Source organism: Protopterus annectens, chromosome 8.part1, assembly GCF_019279795.1.
Source record: "Protopterus annectens isolate FY-2018-M chromosome 8.part1, PAN1.0, whole genome shotgun sequence".
In the NCBI taxonomy this organism is placed as follows: domain Eukaryota; kingdom Metazoa; phylum Chordata; order Ceratodontiformes; family Protopteridae; genus Protopterus; species Protopterus annectens.
The window spans coordinates 1,745,341-1,765,188 of record NC_056742.1 but is presented as its reverse complement, the minus strand read 5'-3'; positions in this window follow the sequence as shown (position 1 = coordinate 1,765,188).

The following is a 19,848-nucleotide window of genomic DNA, read 5'->3' as shown; positions in this document are numbered from 1 at the left end:
TCAATTTTTCCCTTAGAACTAGTCAAACTCTCAAAGTAAGCACTCAACCTTCCTTCTACAGCCCAGCACTTGTTCAGACTTCTCAGCAAGCACTAACAAACTATAGCACTACACCCCCTTATACTATCTAGAAGTACAAGGCTCCCTATTCATCCCTTCCAGACAATCAATAAATCAGTTTCATAAACTATCCAGGCATGTCCAAAGTGCAGTTTCAGGTATACTCTCCAGTCCAGCTGGTGAATCTGGGAATCTTGAGGCAATGTTACAATTGCCTTATGTACACAGACAACCCACTTCTCCTTCCAACAAACTCAAATGTATGTGAGAGATGGAACTATACAGCCAAACTGGAGGTCATGCTCTCTCAATCCAAGACTGGCACAGTCAGTCAGGAGGAGAAGGAAACCACTCCCACCTGAAAACCAGTCTCACATAGACCAATCATATCAGCAAACAAGACACATAATCTCACAAAAACATACTCAGAGGCTCTAAATAAAAATCTGCCAAAGCAGCAGAAACCTCCTAAGCAGACATCCAAGCAACCGCTACCCCACAACAATTTTCATGTATCACATACTTCACAAAGTCATTGTGCCACACATTCGCAGCCCTTAAGGCTAAATAATACACCAAATACACTAGTAATAGGAGACTCTATTGTCAGGCACACTGACATCCCGCTCACCAGGCTGAACAAAGAGAAGGTCACTGTAAGCTGCCTGTCGGGTGCTAGGATCTGCCACATAACACAAGCACTCAGGTCACTACACAGCAGGTACAAATATGACTCTGTCATCGTCCATGTTGGTGTGAATGAACTGAGACGTACCTGCCTGGACTACATGAAAAGAGACATAGTGGAGCTCTCTGATCATGTACTCCAGGCCGGTATGACTCTGACCCTGAGTAGCATCTTGCCCAAACCAAGAATGATGCCACAGTATAAAGACAAATGATCAATTTTAACAACTGGCTAAGATATTGGTGTCATTCAAAGGGGATCCAGTGTCTGTCAGCCTGGGAAGACATGCTCGACAAGCCACATTGCTTTCACTAGGGACAGCTTGCACATGTCACCCTTAGGCTTTCGAATACTGGCTAAGGCTCTTGCCACCCCTATAGTGCCTTTTTTAGGCAAAGCTCAAAAGACAAACCCACCTCCATAGACAGTATAAGAAACAAAAAACTAAGGGTAATGCTAATCAATGCCAGAAGTCTAAACCTTAAGATGCATGCACTCGAGGCACTCCTCAGTATGGAGAAAAGTGATATCTGTGCAGTAACAGAAACCTGGTTCAATGCTCCAGAGAGCACCCCAGCACTACCAGGATATAACTCATACCATACTTTTTGGCCACAGAACTCAGACCGAAATATTAAAGGCGGGGGAGTATCCATTTTCATCAAGGATACCCGCACCTCCAGGTTAGTGGCACTGCACGAGGCATCAGAGACCATCCATGTGCAACTAACAGTGGGCAAAACTGCTTTTCAGTTTGTAGCCTGCTACAGATCACCCACCTTGTCTCAGGACCCCCACTCGGCATTCCAGAGAACATTGGAGAATATGAAGGTCTCACCAAACACCATGATATTGGGGGATCTCAACTACCCAAACATTGACTGGGAAAACTACTCAAGTCCCAACTACTTTGCCCAATGGTTCCTGGAGTTTATAATCTCAAACGCTATGGAACAACTGGTCACCACTCCCACAAGAGGGGACAACATATTGGACCTGGTCATCACCAACATGGGGGCTAAATGTTAAACACCTGAGGTAAACCCCTCATTGGTAAGATCAGACCATAAACTAATCACAATGGACATTCACATCCCGACCCCACCCCCAGCTAAGGAAACCACTGTGAAAAATTTCACAAAAGCAAACTTCACACTTCACAAGACCGAGGTGGAAAGCTTCAAAGCCCCCGGGCTAATGGAAAATGCTACCCATACAGCAGAATCCTTTACAAATGCATTGTATGAGCACCTACAGGAATGCATGGATCTTGCCATCGCAAGTAAAACCAAGACTCTCTCCTCCAAAAACAGAAGACCAGTTTGGTGGACCCCGGCCATAAATAAGCTATACAACAGAAGGAGGAAACTATTACATGATAGGGCAAAATCCCCAAAAGGGAACACACCACTGATCAGTATTAGCAAGAAACTCTGATCCCTCATAAAATCATCAAAAGTTAGCTTCGAAAGAAATATCGCCAAAGACTCTAAAGATAATCACAAGGCTTTCTTTAGCTACATCAAGAATCTGGGTGGCAAACTCCCAGATCTGCTCAGAGCTGGTGCAAAATGGCACGAAATACACTGAACCCACAGACACTGCCAACATCCTGGCAGACAGGCTCAGTGCAAACTTTACCCCCCCCCCCAAAAGGGCCAGTGTCTATCCCAGGAAGAATGCAGTCCCCCAGACATCACAGACACACAGGTAAAAGCAGCCCTTTCCAAAGTAAAAAACACAGCATCAATGGGACTGGATGGTATCCCAGGCTGCATCTTACACAAGCTCCAAAATGAACTAAACCCGCACATAAATTCACTGTTCCAACTCAGCCTTACCACAGGTTATGTACCCAAAGAATGGCGTACAGCAACAGTAATCCTGCTCCACAAAGGTGGTGCCACAATGGATCCCAGGAACTATCGCCCTATAAGCCTGACTAGCCTGGTCTGCAAAGCTATGGAGCACATCATCATGGATCTCATAAACAAAGACATTGGGAACCTCCAGACACTGGACCCTACCCAATTCAGCTTTGTTAAGGGCAGATCTTGCCTCTTAAACCTAGTTGACTTCTTTGAAACAGTTACCAAAGCCATAGATGAGGGAAAGGTAGTCCACACAGCCTACCTGGACCTCACAAAGGCCTTCGACACAATACCCCACTCTGGCATCATAAATAAGCTTACCAGCTTAAATATCATCCCATATGTCACAAGATGGGTTGCAAACTGGCTCAGGGATAGAACTCACATTGTCAAAGTTGGGGGTGTCATGTTCGACTCTAAACCAGTTACAAGTGGCATCCCACAGGGCTCAGTCCTGGGATCCCTCTTGTTTGGTATATACTTCTCTGAGGTACAGGCAAGCACGGGAGGACTGTGGCTAACCAAATTCGCAGATGACTGCAAACTGGGAGCCATAATCGACTCTCCGGCTGACACAAGCATCCTCCAGAAGGGTCTCACGGAGACAGATACCTGGTGTCAGAACCATGGCCTCAAGCTAAATGCCAAAAAGTGCATAATCATCCCCTTTGGGAAAAACAAACTGCCCACAAACTACCACATAGGAGGTAATCCACTAAATACGGAAGAAGTAATTAGATATCTGGGGGCCCAAGTAGATATTAACCGCTTCTTTGACAATCACATTGCTAAAGTGGTTAGAAAAACCTTCTATATAGCTCACCTAATCACAAAAGGGTTCACATCTAGATCAAGAGAGGTCATTGTGCCCCTCTACCCATCGCTCACCAGGCCCATAATTGAGTACAGTGCCCCATTTGGGATGTACCTTACCCGACACCTGCAACAGCTGGAGAGACCTTAAAAGTACCTCAACAAGAGGACTGTGGGCCTCAAACAGATGCCCTATGCAGCTCGACTAAAGAAACTCCAGCTTTACTCTGTTGCTTACCACCTACTCAGAGGCGATCTCTGCCTGACGTACAAGGCCAAGTCTAACCCGGAATTAATGGACATGCTCCACCTAAAAAAAAACAAATCCATTAGAGCTACACGTTCCAGGGATATAAACCTCAGCACAACAATAAATAGGACATGTTGGAGGGATAGATTCATATCCCAGAGGCTTCCCTCGCTCTGGAATAGAATCCCAGTCCATGTTAGGCAGAGCCCCTCACTGACCGTCTTCAAGAGAAATCTTGATGAGTGGATGGGAAATCATAAATCTACTCCTGGGATCACCTCTATGGCCCTGCTGGACAGAGGCTCAGGAATCTAGTCTAAAATGGAGGTGAAAGCCTACACATTCTGGCTAGGCTTATAAATGCCCTAGGGCAGATAGCTTAGTACCTACCTATGAACCTATGAACCTAGGAACCTATAATTGTTTATGTATGTAGAGAGCGATACAGCATGAAGGTATATGAGCAGTATATTTAGATGGTGGAAAAGCTGATAAAGGCTGTAGAGGAAGAGATGATACAGAGGGATATTAATCTGACTGCATTTTATGAAAGGAGACCAAAGAGATAAAATAAAGAGTGAATTTCTTAGAGATACTGTTAGGAGGGGCCTAGGTATGGGTGGATATATAGTAAAGCTGTATGAGAGGGAGAATGGGTGTAGAAAAATGATACTAAATGGAAGTTGGGAGTAGGTGAATAGAAAGCAGAATGATTCTATTATCATAATACAGTTGTTTGCAGATGTATAGAGAGTGGTTAACTGGTATACATGGGTACTATAATGCCAGACTAAGGTGGAGTATGTGGGAAATGGGACCATTATAGTGGAGTAAGTGAAGATTTGCATGTTCAATGTTTTAAATTTTCGATTCATAGGGTTCGATATTAGAACATTCGACATTTTGAATGTTTGGTGTTCTAATACAGACCCTATTATTTTAAGGCATAATTTGAAAGCTTCCATAATGCTGGAAAAATTCTCAGCGAAACCTGGTATCTAACCACCACCCCTTTGTAGATATTTGCATTTTAACAATACAATATACAACTATACATAAATATATTTATTCAAATGTCAGGCACTGTCCACCTGATATTGTAAAACAGCATATTGGAGGCCAGGTCAGAAAACAGGCAAGGAATGGCTCCTGACTGAAATGAGTGGTCAGTAAAGGAATAGAAATGGCATTGTGAATGTACTGTATTAATATAAGTGCTAGTAACTTGACCCAGATACAGTATATATGGTACTCCATGGTGCTATGAGAAAGCTTGCATAATGCTACAAAAGGTGTCAATGATATCTGCTGTCTGCCTGCTACCAACTTGCAGATATTTATATGTTTGGTAATAAAATATGCATATATGCATAAATATTGTATTGCTGTAAATATGTCAGGCTTTGTCCACCTGGGCGCATTGTGGAACAGCATTTTACATGTCTAGTCATCACAGAAATCAGAAATGATTCCACAGACAAATGAATTGTTAGATAAAAGTGAACACTTGAGTTATTTCCCCAGAAATATTATAAATATATACTATATGTTACTTACATTAAAAACCTTAACCATAAGTGATTTTACGACATTCAGAAATAGCAAAATAAATGATAGACAAAGTTGGAAAAACATTGCACTGATAGTTGATGTATTATTATCACTCCTTTGCAGGTATTTACTTTTATTCATCCATTAAATATGTAAATATACATTCATAATTAGTCAGATACTTCAAAAATGGAATGGCAGCTACAAAACTGATTTTTATTGGATTAAAGAGCACTTTGGCCAAATCAAGTCACACTGATAGTTGGGGTTAGGGTTGCAGAGATATTAATACTTGTTGCATAATTCTAATAATTATCTGTACTCATTATCAAATTTCTTGTTCAGTATAAAATTACTATTAGGCCTGGCTGACATATTAATATCTCCATTCTGAACAGAACTGTGTGCTAAATTGTTTTCATATTTTAATATTCATTTTGTTTGCAGGAAAGTTGGAAACTGCAGCCTCAGAATTTTAACTTGGGTGAAAGCTCTCCAGACGGTATCTCTGTAAACTTGTTTAAAAAGGAAACACACATGTTTTGTCTTTATAATATATTTGGTGTCTAGGAAGCAAACTGCATCAAAGCTACACGTTTTCTTTTAGTCTGGTACTGTTAATTAGAGTTCAAGAATCTAATCAGTGATGAGTGTACTTTATCAGACTGGTGTTGCTGTCCTTTTGTTGGTTTGCAAATGAACAGGAAAATAAAAATCTGACCCTGCATGTACTGCATTTGTTTATATTTGCCAGAGGTTATTAGTTAGGCTTTGGAAATCCTAAGTGACAGAGAAAACTACATCAGGGTGCTTTTACTCTGGATTTTTTTCGACTTTATACTTGATGACTAACACCTCAATATGTAAGTAAACTATTTGGAAATAACATATAAGGAAGCAGTTAGATGTTTTTTTTTTTCTATCAGCAGATTGTCTGTATGAAACCTAATCTTCTTTGAGTAGCTATAATAGTATTTTGTATGTGAAATTTGCACATCCAAAAGTAGACTTTTCATTTGATAAGGATTGTGCTAATTCGTATTTTGTTGATATATATTTACACCATTTACAGCATTGGTTTGACTGTTTTTATCCATTCTTTTGGAGAGAGAAACTGTCTGAACATCAGGTGATTTAATATAATATTGGTTGGCTCATTAAAAGGGTTATCTCAGTAACTGATGCTTTGGTATGAGAATAGTTGCTTGGTGGGGGGGGATCTATATCAGAAGATCGAAGTTTCAAAACTTAGAATTTGATATGGTCGACACCATATGATCGAAGTCTTGAAACTTCGAATCTTTTAATGGAGATCTCCATACAGCACGGAAAGGGAAGATTTTCCTTTTCTGCACTGTAGTGCGGTCTCGGAGTTGGTATATTTAAGTTGCGGTGGGTGTGGAGGGTGCAGGGGGCTTGCCCCCCTGCTTAGAGCATTTAAATGGTTTGTTTTTGTAGGTTGTTGTGTTTTATTACATTTTCAGTGTTTTAAGACTTCAATTATATGATGTCAACCATATCAGATTCAAAGTTTTGAAACTTCGATAATGTAATATAGACCCACTTGGTGGAACTAGAAAGAGAATACATGTAAGAAGAGAAATCACTGGAGATCTATCAGCACATCTTCGGAAATATTGCGTGTGTACATGAAGTTGTACTTAATGCTGGTTGGTGGTGATTAGAAGGTAATTGGCTCAGAGTGAAGTGGTTGAAATCCTGCCGAGACAGTGGTTAATCTGCTGTCACCTTGACTGTGTACTGTTTATTTGGGTATGAAAGATATTGGTCAAAAACCCTAGCCAGTGTTAGCTCTTGAGGGCAGCCAGGCTGTTACATATACATTTCAGTGGTGGTGCTGTAGATTACGGCTCCTTAATACTTGTCTCTTTGACAAGTATGTGGCATTGGACAAAAATGTAACCTCTGTAACTATTGTCTTATGGACTTTTTCATGGCAGTGGTGGGATAGATTATAAACTAGGCTGCATTAGAGTCTCAACACTCAAATGTGTCCATTTCATTGCAACCACAAGGTAAAAATTTACAATAGTATACATTTCACAGTAATCATTGACACTGGAAAAACTAACTCTTTAAAATATTCCAAGATGTCACTAGTACGGCTTAAGGGGAATAAGAATCAAAAGGACTTGCACATGTTGGTTTGAATAAGGTGGACTTATTAGCTGCCTTGGGTGTACTTGAAGTCCAGGACAGTTGACATGACAATATACTGGAGGAGACTATAGGTGTACAGCATACAGAAAACGGGCTGTACAATTTGTCCAGAGGTGATCTTAAAATACAACAAAAATTAGACAGTATAGTTCTAGCGCTAACAATATGACACCTGTAAGCAGCAAATAGAATGAAGTAGTTTGATGTGCAAACAAATAGGAACATCTGCAGAATAATGAGGTTGATGAAGTTGAAATAACTTAAAACCACTGAGGCAGAGAAGTAACAGCATGAAAAGGAACTCCTGACACTTCAAGCCCACCTGTGTAGTAAAGAGGAAAACTCAACCTAGATGCCACGGTAAGTACTATGTGATATAAGAGGTTGAGAACCTTGATAGTTTTATCTGGTACTTAAAAGAGTGCAATCTGAATCAAATTTACCCAGGACAATGGATGAAGTTTTAACTCCTGTACTTGTAGATAAAGCTATGCATGCTACTGGTAACATGACAGCTTTTGACTGCAGTAAAGTGCATCCCTTTAGAACTGTTAAAGCCCAAATCTGAAACCTAAATAAGAAAATAAAAAAATAATAGTGCATGAGATTTGATTGCAGTAGTATCCAACTATTTTCATAGGCAGGTGACTGATATTCAGGGGTACATTCTAACTAAGATGCACAAACTACTGCCTGCTTATATAAGCATCTGGTTGACAGACTGAGAAACTGCCTCAGCTGAAGAGATGGCTGCACAAGATGGTTTAGATTACACTGTGTATGTGTATAAGGGACCCATGCCACTAGTCTAAACTATCATTTCAGGCTCCACAGGCAAATAAAACATCCAGTGGTACCAGTATATGCCTATGTTCATGGTTTAAATCTTTCCAATGTCATTAAATAGGAAATGTATGTTTCCAGCTGTCCTAGAGATGAGGTGATGGGATGGACAAAAGCCACATGAGGGATTAGCAGATGTGGTACCACAGTAGTATTATTACATCTTCTACTTCCGTCACATGGTAGATAAAGTACCACAGTACTGGTGGGTTGTTCTGAAAGAGCAGTTCTGAAAGGTTATCGAAGAGGGGCACAGGAAGTTAAGCTAGGGGCAGCTACCTGCACAGAATGACCTGCCATTAGTGGGGTCCTACAAGGTTCTGTAATGGGGCAACTTCTATTTCCCACCTATTTCTCTGAAGTCAAAGTTAACATTTAGAGTTTATGGTTGGCCAAGTTTGTGGATGACTGCAAGCTAGGAGCCAGTCTGTGAATCCCCCAAACACTGTGTGATGCAACAGGAGGCTTTGTCCCACAGAAATAACTGATGTCAGAATCCTCAGCAAAAGCTAAATGCCAAAAGCCATCCCAGCTTAGAATAGTGGCTCAGGTGGCTGACATAGTGGCAGGAAAGAACAGGAGTGCCTGTCCTGGGGGGAAATTGAATTCACTGGTGACGACCCAAAAGGGAAAGTGTGTTCAATGTGAGCAGTTACATGGAGATGTAACCAATGACCATGGGGGCAGGGAAAAGGAAAGTGGGTAGGATAAATAACACATATACATGCACGTGCACATTCAAAAAACACCAGGCAGAACACAGACGGCTATGGCCCCAGGATGCCCTAGAGATCTGTGATTGAACCCAGCAACACTGCAGTAAGTCCTGAGTCCTGGTGGGAATAAAAGGATAGCTGGTTGACCCAGCATGGATATGAGGCACTAGGGGCTATGCCAGTAATAATGAGGTCTGACGGGACCAAAATACAAATTAAGCTAAATACAAAAAAATATTTTATGTGTGCCTTGAACCGGACTGGTGGGCTGCAGCTCCGCAACTTTCTCATAAGAAAAATAAAAATAAAAAGGAGTTTAATTACAATTTTTTACACACTAGTAGCAGTTTGAACTGCAAACTATTGTGTAAAGACAAAGATGCTATGCGACCCAGGACTTGGAGCAATGCTCATGCTCTGATAAAAAAAAAAAAAAAAAGTATGTTTTTGTAGCTGGACTGTTTTTAAAACAGTCTGGATTGGGAAAACTGCAGGCATCAATGAAGATGCCCAAAAGTTATTTCAGTTTTAACCACAGGAAACAGGAAGCCCCAGGGACTGATAAGTAGTATGAGTACATGACACAGCTGCTGATTAGTCCTTTAACCTTTGCATTCTCTTCCCCATGCGTTAACTGGACTCATAAAAAAAAAGTGGTAATTGTTTAATCATTGATCAGAGCAAAGGTAGGCTATTTGTAATTAATTAGTTAACGTCTTCTTCTTTTTTTTTTTTTTTTTTCCTAGCAGGGTCTACCAGATAATTTCTGCATTGTTATCCTGGCAGGCCGAGCCAGATACTAGTAGTCTGTGTGCCTGGGGGGGCTGCTGATGACTTATGTTATTTATTTATTTAATTAATATCCTGACAGGGTAAACAAGATACTAGGGAGGCAATGTGTTTTGGGGACTGCTGATGACTTTCTTTTTTTTTTAACATAATATCCTGTGGCAGAGTTAACGATATACTAAGAAGGCAGTGTGCTTTGGAGGCTGCTTGACTGTGGATGTCTTTTTTTTCTAAAAAAATATTCTGACGGGTAAAACAAGATACTAGGTGCGCAATGTGTTTGGGTGGCAATTTGTGGAGGATTTATTTTTTAACCTAATCTTTTTACAGGGTCAGTCAAGATAGATTAGGATGTTGTATGGATGTTTTGATGAAACTCCAGCCTTTCATGACTAAAGTATGTATGAGTGAACTGAAGTAAGATCACCTGCAGGCTGTTAACTTTGTGATGCTAAAGAAATATAGTAATGTAACAGTTGTTTTCTCTTTTCATTATTTTAAACCTTGAAGGCTCAAAGCAGATATTGCGGGTAAGCAGTTTGGCTGGGGGCTATGCCTAGTATGTGTGAATGAAATGACAGACCTTACTGTTGTATTTGTGATTTACTTTGCAAGAGTAATGTGCATCTGAGTGAAGTAAGATCGACCACAAGCTCTGAACTCTCATTATTGTTTACGTGAAAAAAATACATATGTTAATAACAGTGTTGTCTTTTATCCTTTTTTTGTCTTTTAAACTCGAAAGATTAAAGCAGCTACTGTGGGTGGGTTGACAATAGGGATTGTGGCTGTATATGAATGAAGCAACTGGACCTGCTATTTACTGTTGTAATTTCAGCTTTGCAAGACTGTAATAGTTGTTGTACTTTCGGATGAATGTAATCTAATTATCAAATGTATTAGTCATTCTTAATGTATGTTATTTCATATCTGTTAATGTATATACAGAATGTCTGCTTAAAAATGTTTGCAATATGCTACAGCTTTTCTCTCCAGACATATGCTGAAATGGGTTTTTTTTACTAAAGACAGTTGGACAAATCAGGGTAAACAAAAGTAAAATAAATAAAATGAAATGTGTATTTGTGTAAGGTGAGCTGGCACGCATAAGTTGTGACTAATGTTTCTGTCAGCTAAATGAAATTAATGCGAGTATGATAATTTAATCCTTGTAGGGTCAAAGTAGATTTTTTATGCTTGGTAATGTGGGGGGGGGCTGTTTGCGCATGAAATGAGTTAACTGTCCCTGCTCTTTGCTGTTCTAATTCTGGCTTTGCAAGATTAATGTGTATTTTGATAAAGTCAACTGTCACACAAGCCTGTGTCAGTGTCTTTCAAAACCACTGGTACATTAGAAGTTGGAGTGAACTTGAAATAAATTAAGATAGTACAGTGGGATTTCCAAATCTCCTTACTTTTCACTTGGCATTGTAATGCAGATTACCTGATGCAGTACAATGTATGTTTACTACATAATGTGTACTCATAATAGTTTCACTCAGTCAAAACCAACCACGTTTTTACCGTTTAGAAATGTTTAGGTCTTTGCTGTTATACCATAACCTAAACACCTCATTAGCTCTAAAATGCAATTTAGTCTAGTATATGTTAACTATTCAGCATGTACGCTAGTGATCGAGCAGTTATCTTATGTAACATGATAAGCATGATCAGTGTTGATCCGAACCCATTGAGGTGTCTCCTGTAGCCCCCTTTGATTTGAAGTCACCAGCCACCACTGGAAATGACTGCCTCATGGAACTATCAGATTGACAATAATTCTCTAAGAGTAGAACCAGCACTTAGGGAGTTGTAAACATACATAGACAGCAACCTAACATTTGACCAGTATGTATCCATAATTGTAAGGATTTCCTATAACATTGTGAATCTTAGAAGTACATGGATAGCTTTTAGGTCTAGTGATATCATTCCATGTGATTCAGCCCGCATTAGGCCCATCATGCAGCACAATGCCGCCTTTGTTATATACCTGGCTAGACATTTACAGCAACTAGAACAACCAGTGAGATTTCTTACAAAAAGAATACTGGGCCTAAAACAAAAGTTCTAAATAATCCATGTCAAAGCCTTGTCACTATACACTGTACCATACACATTACTAAAAGACAATCTATGAATGGCTTACATGGCATCACATCCACAAGTCTAATGGTACTAGGAATACCTGGTTCAGGGACATAAAGCTCTCTTCTGCAACATAAACACAATGGTTTGGAGTGGAGGTACATATTTCAAAGGATACCACTACTCTGGAATAGATTTCTCACTAATGCAAAACAAACTTCATCCATGTCCCTATTCAAATGTAATTTAGGCCAGTGGATGGGAAATAGGAAGTTTATCCTAGGACTGGACCCTAATATCCTAACTGAGAACAGCCATGCTTAATCACCCTGCCTTACACTAGCATCCCCTAATACAGTGAAGATGTGACCCAGCAATTATTCCTTTGTAAATGAGAATTACAATCTGCCCTGGGGAAGTCTTTCCCCATGAATCATGGAAAGGCCCTTTGGATTTTTTAAACCATAATCTCCCACTTCTCTGGTTCCTCTCGTAGGGCCTCTGAGGAGTGGAGAAACATACACCTATAGCAGAAAGAATCTTACCATCCTTTTCACATCTGGCTAAAGTGCCTTTAACCTTGGGACCAAAAAGGATAGATCTGTCAAATTGAGCGTTGATGAATGACACTTTGAATGGCTCTACAAAGTTGCACAAGCACATCCAGGAGTCCCTTCTAATGGCTATGCCTGAACCTGCTGTTCTGGGTGTCCCTTCAGCTGTGTGAGCAATCAGCCTCATGGACGAATTAGAAATTGCATCAGGGGCTGCTAGCTGAGAGATAACTTTGTCCCATACCCCTTCAGCCGCTGCTCCTTCAAGGGTATCTGAGAGCTCTTTGATCATATCCCTGTGTAGTCTTGTAAAGTGTGCCATATAATTCAAGGACCTGAGAGCAAAGGTCATTGAAGCATAAACTCGCTTCCCAAATCTATCCAAAGTCCTGGACTCCTTGATAGGAGGATGGATAGTCGGACTTTCCTCAACAAGTTCCCTTTTCTTGGCCGCCACTTGACACCATGGCATCAACAGGTATTCCTTTAGGCCAGTGTGGTTCATCCTTAGGGGCTGATAATATATGATCAGCCTTTTGGGGATTGACTCAATGTCATCGGGCATCTTCCACACCTGCTGAGTGATCAATTTAATGAGAATGTCAGCAGGCGGAGAGATCCAAGAAGTAGAGAGCTAGCATGAAAAGTCGTCAGGTTTACTGACTCCTCTGGGGAAGGTTGGATGGAGGACCAGCCACCCCTCTGCTTCAGGATTTCTAGGATGTCCACCGAAGGAAGCATCATCAGGGGGTGTCCTGGGGGAACCTTCCCCTTCATTAAAATCAGTATCTTTGGTGATAGACTTCCGGGGAGTCTAAGTGTTTCCTCTTGCACTTCTTCTTCACAGAAACTTCCTCAGGGATATAGAAAAAATAAAAAAGAGGTACAAAACATGATGAAAGGGATATATGATGAAAGGTTTAATAAAAAGTAAGTGCCTTTATGTCTGTGGTGACGCTTCTTCAAACTTTCAACCTGGAGAAGAGGATGCTACCAGAACTGAGACAGTTGATGCTAGGAGTGTCAGAACCAGTGACTCCAAAGACTCAATAGGAGTTGGAGGAGGAATTGGAGGTGTCATAAATTGGCTGGTTCTGACACCAGTGTGGCTAGGAACCAAGGACAATCCCCTCATTGTCAGAAGCTGATCCACCAGTCTCAAAATACCGGTTTCTGAGAGACTCTTAGTAGAATGGATTGAGGCAGTCGAAGGAGACTTAGGGAGTCTCATTTCAGGAAATGGAATTTGTGGCCTGTCATTAAAAGGATTAAAGGTTGATGAGTATCTTGTCCTAGGGAGCAAAGACAGCTGTGACTGTTTCAGCACAGAGGGTACTGTGGGTAACCGAAGAAGCTGCTGTCAGCTTTAATACAGTTTTGGGTGTCGAGCCAGACAGACCTTCCTGTGCCAAACAGCTCTTCAGTACCAAGGTCAGTTTAGAGATCTTCTTGGATGGTTTCAGTGAACTAGAAAGCAAAGAAGGTCTTATCTTGGTGGAAGAAGAGGAGGACAAGGATGTGCTTGCTTCAGTCCTAGACCCAGAAATAGGCTCTTCGAAATCATATTTAAGGAGTCTATTCAAGATAAGTTTATTCTTCCTCTCAGTAAGGGTACAGGTGGAAAACCTGTGACAAATTGAACAATCTTCCTGAAGATGAAGTTTTCCCAGACAATATACACATAAGGTATGGCCGTCAGAGTTGGGAATCTTACCCTGGCACTTCTGGCACCTTTTGATACCAGTGGTACCTTTTGAAGGTATGACAGGGGAGAGTTGTTTTTCAGCCATAATGTAAGAAAGGGCTGAACACACACACACACACACATGGATATAAGAGATATAGTGATGAGTAAGACTTTTAATTTAACAACTAAGAAGGGATAGAGATAGAAAGAGGAAAATACCAACAATGGTAATATAAGAATACCTAAAGAGGTAATACAGGAAACAAATGTACCAACAATGGTACTTAAAGAAACTACCTATGGTAGAAAGATGAAGAGAAGAGAAACAGACTCACGTGAAGTTAGGAGAGAAGTGGGTTGACAGAGAGAAAATTGAAGTAGAAAATTAAGCAAAAATATGTAGAGATAAGAGTTTTAATAGAAATAAACTTACTCAGAATCAGCCAAGGCTCAAGAGAAGGGCAAACACATCTGACCTATGAAGTGGCAAACAAGATCTGGGGTAATTTTGAGAGGAGCATTATGGGTAGTGCCTGGCTCAAGTATTTGGAAAGAGCGAGCTGGAGTAAAAAGCCGAGTCGGTTCTGAGGCTCGGAATCAAGCTCACCCTCAAGGATTGAGTGAATATTAACAACATCAGATCTAATGTTAAGCTTGCATTTGTTTGACTGGAACATTACTTGACTGGGCAGTCTGCTGCTGTTTATGGCCATATGAGGAAAACCTTTTCTGGTGCCATTGGGTAGGGTTAATTTGGATTAGTAAGGGCAGAAGAAGAGAAGCAAATGTTAGTTTTTGATAATATCCTAATAGGAAAATGTCTTTCCTTATCACTGTTACAGTATTCTTTACTCTTTAGGATATCCTGCTGAGAATAGCCTAACAACCAGCCAGTGTATAGAACCCTTTACACCTTTTGGGTATTGTATGTCAGATGTAGATCCTATGAGTAAGGCATAAGGTACATACCTGACATGCAGATGCCTAATTCTCAGAACTTTTGTTGCCAGTATAAACACTACCTCTAAATTTGGATTTTATATCATTCATCGAGCTGGTTTATCTACTGAGCCTTTTATGGATAAATGCCCTGATGGGTTTACTTCCTTTTTTCTTTTCTCCTTGCAGTTTGCTTTCATGTCATACAGAAAGGGAAAATGTGAGTGTGAGAAGCAGATTCACCATAAAGATAGGCACGAGAATGTCCCTTTTTGTTTATCTGCTACCCACAACCATACAGTTTGTAAGATTTGTCAAGCATTTGTCCCTAAGACACTCCACAGTCATCTCTCATCTCTCTCTATTTATTTGGAAAACCAGCATGTGAAGCTTTTGGCTCTGGGTACCATGGCCGAATCTGAACACAATGAAGTTCAGCCACCATTTAAGAAAAAAGCTAAAAAGGGATGTACTTATCCTGCTGTATCCATACTTTGCCAGACGTCTCCCATTAGGTGGATGAAGAGCCTTAGGACCAGCAATTATCAACAAAGCTCTCTCTACTGTGAACCAGTTGGAGGCCAACACGGAGCTATCTACTCACATGTTCCCCAAATATCAGTTAGGGAAGAGATGCCTGATACCCTCATTGAATCTAGGCAGGGGTACGAACATCCTAGATTTGTTAAAGCAGATGTTCCTTTAGAAAAGATACAGAAAAAACATACATGTGGCTTCTGTGGTTAAGGTTCCTCACAATGAGTGGCAGAAATTTACTCAGGGGCTATTAAATGCCATTATGGCCCTGAAGTCCCACAAGGGTTGACTTTTCCTACTTCCAGTCCCTGGTTTCCACCCCCTCCTAAGAGGCCTAGGGATTCTGATTCTTCTAATGAAGAGTTGGATTCTGGTGAAGATTCCTATTCATATTCCTCCTGGGTCTACTGTATATGGCCAAACTGCCCTAATGTTGAATGTAAAACACAGACAAAATAAGTTTGATCATACACAATAGTGATTAAAAAAAATGTTTAGAAACTATTTCCTCTCTCAATATTAAAACTAAACTCCCCTGCAACACTATCATCAACATTTCTGAATAGTGGCAGTGCTACAGTAATGTTTTAATGACATTAAGGTGTAGGGTTAGGATTGTAGGAAGGGTCAGCATTAGGGTTAGCACCCATTACTTAGATGGTGCAGGAAAGAAGAGTACCCCTGCTCTCTTTAGTAATGGGTGCTAACCCAAACACTGACCCTTCACCCAATCCTACACCTTAATATCATTAAAATGTTTCCATAACACTGCCACTACATAAGATAGACTCAAACACAAACATTCACGAATACATGCAAACATTGCATCTGTCCCCTAACTTAATCCTTACCTTAAAATACACAAACACACAACACCATTCCTTCACTCATCCCCAAGCCTAACCTTAACTGACATACATATACACACACACACACACACCCAGGCACATGCGTGCATGCACACACACACACACACACACACACACACACACACACACACACACACACACACACACACACACACACACACACACACACTCACTCACTCACTCACTGTCACCCCCAACCCCACTTACCGGTAATGACATCCTACACCATCAACATATCCACATATCCACCATTCGGCCATCCATACAGTCTACATTAAATCACACCCCTGCTCTTGTCAAACAATTGTAAGTTTGGTCAAACTCAGCAGAGCCATTCCTCCCAGACCCACTTTCCTCTTGCTCTGGGGTCTGATGAAGAAGATTCACTGTCCACTGATCCTCCTTTTGAAGAAATATCTTTTGGGGATACAGTGGTCCATATGATGGAGCACTTTAAGTGAGACCATTCCCAGGTTTCGTGAGGTTCAAAAGTGATATATGAACTCTTGCAAATAGACTCACCTAGATTTCTGCAGTTCCACCTGTTTTAGCTGATGTTTTGGTACATTTGTAGCAGCTTCTCAGGCTCCTGTCTCTCAACTTCCAGCCTCGAAAAAGCCAGGTAGATGTTTGTATAAAAGTCCTTCATCTGACCCTACTGCTGTTTCCATGTCCACAGATAAACCATCCAAACTCCCCTCCTTCAATTCTCCAGCCTTCCTTAAGCTCCTCCTTTCCAGCTTCCTCATTTTTGTTTGGTTCTTCAGGATTTGGTGGATCAGGGAACCATCCAACTTGTTCCCTTGTCACATTAGGGAAAAAGTTTTTATTCCAAATATCTTACTGGTTCCCAGGAATGAGGGGTCATTGAGGCCCATAGCAGACCTGTCAGCAACACCTTTTGTAAGGTCCCTTCCTTCAGGGTGTCATCTCTTTAGACATATTTCCCTCTTTAGCTTCCTCAAGCTCTTTTGGTATCTTTACATTTTAAAGACATTTGCTTCCATATTCCTATTCACCCTCTCTTCAGGAAATGTTTACATTTCTCTGTTTCTTCCTATCATTATCAGTTCTCTGCTTTGTCTTTTCGTCTTTCTATATCTCCAAGGGTCTTTACCAAATGTCTGGCCCTTATGATAGCCTTCTGCAGACTTCAGGAAATTCCAATACTCCCTTATTTGGATGACCTTCACATTCAAGCCCCCTCTGAGCAGTTTCTGCTTCAAATTCTATGCTTTACTCTCTACAGTGTGAAGTTCACCCTCAATTTCAAAAAGTCAGTGTTGACTCCATCTCAGGACATGGTATTTCTGGGTTGCAGGAGTTGGACCATTCCAATGTTGGCTTGTCTCTCACCTACCAACGTCCTCTCTTTAACTGCTTATTGCCAGTCTCCTCTTCCTCTTCCAGTCCTTTCTGCAAGGGAATCTCTTTGAGACCTGGGATACATGGCTTCCACTATTCCATGGTATGATTTGACAAACTCTATACAGGAAATTTCAATGGTGTCACAAGTCTGTTTGGCTCTAGCATTGCCACTCTCTGGAGTATCCGGTCCCTCTCTTACCTTGTCTCAAGCTTGAGCTTCACTGGTGGATTCCTCATATTTCCCTGAATCCAGGTCTGCCTTTACAGGATCCTGTCCTTACTCAGGAGATGTACATGAATGTGTCTGGTCACAGTTGGGGAGTATCCTCCAGTAACTTAAAATTCCAGGGTCTTTGGCCCATGAACATTTGAAAGACCATATCAACATCAAGGAGATGTGGACTCTACTTCTTGCTCTCCAGGCTGTTTCATGTCATTTAAAGTTTTTACAGAGAATACCATAGTCATGTGGCACATCTACAAGCAAGGGAGCATACAGTCTTGCCTTCTTTGAAGACTGGTTGTTCAGGCATGGGCGTTTGTAGTCCACCATCACTTGGTTTTTCAGGCAGTTTACATCACTTCAGGGCACAGTCTTTCTCTTGGCTGGACTTCTTGAGCAACTCTAGGAAAAATCCTCAAGAATGGAGGGTTCACAGGGAAGTGTTTTTGGACATTGTACATCAGTGGGTTACTCCCCAGGTACATCTTTTGCCTCCCCTCTGAACAGACAACTTCCCCACTACTGTTCCAGTGTGCCAAGTTCTCTGACTAGAAAGTGAGCAACATGTCATTTTCTTGGAAGGGGATGTTTCTGTACGATTATACTCCACTTCTTCTGCTATCACAGGTCTGGCACAAGATCATGTGGAACACACCCAAAATCTTGCTTTGTAACTCCTTTTTGGCTTAGGCAGCACTGGACCCCCCTTCTATTTCACCTGGCCAGGGACAGTCATCAAAAGTTACATCACAGGATGGGTCTTCTCAAACAAGACAAGGGATCTCTTATTCACCCCCACTTGTCCAATTTTCAACTGACACTTTAAGGTTTTGATTCCTTTCAGGCATCAATTTGCTGAAGATGTGCTTTGGGTTTTGCAGGAGGCCAGAAAACCCACAACTAGAAAATCCTGTGTAACTAAATAGAAGAGATTTTCTATCTGGTGTCTCAAGCATAACTTGCACCCTTTTCTGTGGGGATCCCTACAATCCTCTCTCATTTGTATGAGTTGCTCAGTTTTGGTTCAGCATATTCATCTGTTAAAGTTCATCTGTCAGCTATTTGTAACTGTCTGCCTCTGAATCCACCTTTAGCTTCTAATTTTGAAGACTTTAATTTTGCTGTTGAAAAATGAACTCAGTCCCCTTTTCAGCCTACTTTTTTCTCCTTCCCTACAACATTGAATTTGGAAGACTGTATTGTTGTGTCTCTTCACTTCAAGCACTCATGCAGCTCTTCCTTTTTTTTTGGTCTTTCAGAAGGACAGGGTGTCTCTTCATCTCATTTCTCCAATTACACCCAAGGTAGTTAATGATTTGTCCTTGAATTAGTCCATTTATCTTGCTTCTTTTTTTTCCTTCTTCACAGACTACTAGTGAGAAGGTTCCCTTCATGAATGGTTGTTATTGCCTTCTCTGGGGTAGCTCTGGTTCTTCTGGGGTACTTCAGTTCTGAAGATCAGTCATTCATATGTCACATATGTGCCTTCCACCTTACACTTAGGACATATGTTTCATGTACAACATCTAGAAGTTGTAAAGGCTTTGGAATGCTGGTTGAATGTTAGGCTATCCTCTGCAGGATACCCCAATAGTAAATAATACTGCAAAAGTGAGACACAGGACATCTACTGTTATGGTAAGAACTTATACAACTGTATTTTACTGAAGAAGTTTCTTGCGCACATGTAGTTACTTGCTGTCAGTCATGGAGACAAGCAACAGGGAAAGGCAAAAGTTAGAAGATCCATCTAATGACATCAAAACTAAAATTTATAAATTTATTTAAATTTATTTAAAATTTTAAATTTTAAATTTTAAA